The sequence below is a fragment of the Etheostoma spectabile genome, chromosome 15, assembly GCF_008692095.1.
Source record: "Etheostoma spectabile isolate EspeVRDwgs_2016 chromosome 15, UIUC_Espe_1.0, whole genome shotgun sequence".
Lineage (NCBI taxonomy): Eukaryota > Metazoa > Chordata > Actinopteri > Perciformes > Percidae > Etheostoma > Etheostoma spectabile.
Window position 1 is genome coordinate 29935019 of NC_045747.1, and position 4015 is coordinate 29939033.

At 38.3% G+C, this 4015-nt stretch overlaps 1 protein-coding gene across 2 annotated transcripts in view; it reads right to left on the minus strand.

Annotated features, from left to right (window-relative positions):
* Nucleotides 1–1326: 1326 nt before the first annotated feature.
* Nucleotides 1327–4015, minus strand: part of rab11fip4a (RAB11 family interacting protein 4 (class II) a) — a 32126-nt gene continuing 29437 nt past the window's right edge. For both annotated transcript variants that reach the window (XM_032538639.1, XM_032538640.1), the window contains one exon: nt 1327–4015. This exon is cut by the window's right edge and continues 129 nt beyond it. The gene's annotated coding sequence lies outside the window, so the exon portion shown is untranslated.

The following is a 4015-nucleotide window of genomic DNA, read 5'->3' on the forward strand; positions in this document are numbered from 1 at the left end:
TTTACAACCATATGCACAAATCTCTGAGCTTTGTCTAATTCTAAATATCTTTGTACAATTATTATTCATACAGAATGGGACAAAAACTATAAAAAGACGTGACTTCAATACACACTGTGAGCATATATGTAAAACAATGTATTATTTGTTTTTTTTTATTCTCGCTCCAAGCTGACAAGTGATAGCACCAAAATAAAAAGATTAAGAAGCACTGTTGTGTTCCCTGTGTGATGTAAACTACACTATCTACGTATATAGGCCGTGTTATTGGTCCGGTGATTTGAGACTTATTAAGGTTATGAAACCAAAGTAAGCTATAATACCTAATAAAAAAACATTAGGCCTACATATTAGGGAGTAACACAAACTCATTTATTGGAGGACAAGCAACAAGAAAATGAATTCATGAATGTGTTGGTCTCTGACCAGTCTGCCATTAATGTCATCTGGGAATATCGCTGCATTGTCCCACTTAATCTCCGGAGCGGATACACCTGAAGCTGTATAGACCACGAACGCTGCGCTGCTTATCTCTACTTTTCCAGAGAGAGTGGACACTGACGCAACACACAGGTCTGCCGGCAAGCAGCGGCCACCGGGCAGCGGCCGCACACCAGGCAGCCGGATGGTGTTGCTAAGAACTTGCAATGTACTATTATTACTGTTATTAGACTGGCCCCTTTGGCCTCAAAATACTACCGGCCCACCAGGAAAAGTCCCAACTCTCCTGATTGGGTGCCAGTGCAACCATTTCTAACCCTCTAACAACTGCTTTAGTAGGGTTTAAATCAAACTCGTGACAATAGTAACAAGTAATGCATGTTAATGGAAATAAAGCAGAACACATTCAGAAGACAATGGAATAACTTAAACACGGCAGCTGATTCAACACGAGACTGCAGGGTTAATCTTAGCCTGGCTGTTAGCCTGCTCTGGACCAGGCTAGCCGCAAAGAACAAATCGGCATGGTTACTTGGGTGGGTTTGATTCAACCAAGTCAAAGCTAAATTCATCCAGGATAACTAGAATATCCTAGTTTGATGAGAACAAAAAAACAAAAGACATGGCCGACTTTGTCAAGCCAAAGCCAATGCATTTTATTTACACATCTTGTATAACATGGTACCCAGAATTCCATGTGCAATACACAAGTGAAAGAGTGCACACGTGAGACGTGACCGACTATAACATTTTAGCATCAGGTTTAATATTCCAGTTAAATACATTGGCAATGACACATTTAAGTGTGCTATATATTATTGACTTTGTTATAATCTACAACACATATTTTGTTATTGTGTCAAAACTCTCTAAGAGACTTTTTTTATAAGCGAAATGACTTGCACAATAATAGTAACTACAGTCTGTACAACATTTACAATGTATGAAATCACAAATACTGTGTCTTAAAGTAAAAATGTCAATATACAAAAAAAGCTCACTCACTATGGCAACAATGGACAAAATCATAGCTTGAAATAATTATTTTCATACCTCGTATGCAAATGCACAATCAAGCAAATAAACTTTGAGATTATCACTAGGTGAACAATTTGTGCAATGGAGCAAAACTTTCATTTACCTAATATAGTGCTCCCTGTACTATACCATCTTATCCAGGTCGCTCTGTGCGTGTAAGAAGTAGGTGTGAAACGATATTTGAGTGAAATATTTAGGTGAAATCATTTGAAGTGAGATTCATTTACAACATAGGTAGAATAAAGTGGCTCCCCTCGTTCACAAAGTCACTGAAGGCAGCATAGTTTCCTCGTTTTAAATCAGTAGGTTGCTTATAGTTAGTGGGAACATTTTCCTTGAAACACTGCCAATTATACAGTATTAATAGAACATAAAAAAAAAAATCCCAATTAATAGATCAGTAACTACTGTTTGCAATAAGCTAAGGAACTGCAAAGGACAACTGTATTAAAAGGTGGCCTGTGGAGTTTTCGGTTTAGTGTTACTCACCAAAACACATTGTGTATTCTTGAGGTCGAACAAAACCGGAGTGCATTTTCTTTCCCCTTCTTTTCATTTGCTAGCTTCCAGTCCTCTTCACCTCGTTTGTGTCCTACGTTAGATGGTTCATAGGGACACGTTAGTTGCATTTGTATGAGAGATGTAAGTGAGCCATCCAACTCTGTATAATAAGTATGATGCCGTAACACTATTTCTATCCATAAAAAACAGTGACATGTTACGATTTGGCACATGATATTGGCTCTTAGCACCTTTAAATACCTTTATGGGTAGTCTTCAGGAACACAGCACTGACTCGTCCCTCAAAGGCTCCATGACATAGTTACTGACTGACTGGATGTGGTATACAGCATATATTATTCATGTAGACATTCAGTTCATACACAGACAAATTAAAGGGTTAGAAGAGGTGTCGGCTATAAAGGCCCATGACAGTGTTTATGCATGTTGTAGATTAATTAAATTACTACATTTACACAAATACTTAATATTCATTTAGACCATTTTACTGTTTTTTTTATAGTTCAACATCTATTTGTCAACAAATCATAACTCCCTCTAAAACAAACTACATAATTCATTAATTAGAGAACCGAACATTTGACATAACCAGGCTAGCCGTTTCCCTGCTTTAGTCTTTATGCTTAAGCTAAGCTAAGCTAACCCTGTACTGAACACGCAGACATTAGACTGATGTCAACCTTCTCGTCTTACTCTCGGAAATCAAGTAAATACGCACAATTCCTCCAAATTTTGAACTATTCAGCTAAGTGTTCCTCCTTTGATGCTTCCATTGGTTTCCATTCATTCCCATACTGTATGAAAGTCAACTTGCATTTACAATGGCAGATCCTTGCAGGTTCTGCTCAGCACTGCCACTCAATATTATGATGGACAATAAATCAAACAAAGTTCACATGAAAATTGAACTCAAGCTTATATCAAGTCTCACAAATTGATTTTGATGCCACCTAGAATGAAGGTTACCTGGTGGACGGTTAAAACAATATCACAATTCTAAACATTATGGACTGCTTTGGCAAATGGTTTGTAGAAAACCGGCAAAACACTGGTATGGTCCTTTATGTCCTACGCTCCTAAACCTAGCCTCTGATTCAGTCTGAGCCCCCAGTAAGAGACAGCCCAGCTATAATCAGTAACTGTAGAACAATTAGCACTGCGTCTACATGAAATACCAAAATAGGTTTTTATGTATTCCCAAATATTTACCAATCCCCAGATTTCAGTACTTTTAAATATAGTCATAAAATGTTGATAACATGGCACAACAGTTCTACAGTGATTGACAGATTCAGAAATAAGCATTTGGTTCAATTGGATATGAAAATCATCCACTGTGGGGGTGGGGGTGTGTGTGTGTGTGTGTGTGTGTGTGTGTGTGTGTGTGTGTGCGCAACTACATTATTTAGCAACAGTTTCAGTCATAAGTAGTGAGAACATTTATGACAGTCAGAATTTAGGCTGCAGTTTAAAGTTATAATCCTTGAGATTTTCGTTAAATCAAACCCTTTTTTTGATACCATTCATGTTCAGCATTTTTTCAACAATTATCTCTCTCTAGCAGATTTTTTTTAAAATTGTTAGTGGCGGTTCCTTCGCTGGATTCAAATAGCCTTCACACTCAAGGGATTGACACGGGAGGATCCAGCATGTACTCCGGTGTTACTGCTAATGCTAACCCGACATTTCCTGTTGTTGCTAGTTCACTTTCACAGGTCAAGAAATGCAGGTTAGCTCAAACTGTGATTATACAGCAAAAATGCATCAACAAAACACAAGACATAGTAATCATGTCTGAGTAAACAGGTTTTTTGGATGCTGTTCCTCAGTTGCATTTCTGTCCACTGTTACCCTCCAGAAACCACGCGTGTCGCCAAATCAACCAGGACTAAAATCATACGGATTATAACTTTAAAGTAGGGTCTAATAACCAGTTAATGGATGATCCCCACAACTACAGTAATACAAGGGTGTGTGTGTGTGTGTGTGTGTGTGTGTGTGGGGGGGGGGGGGG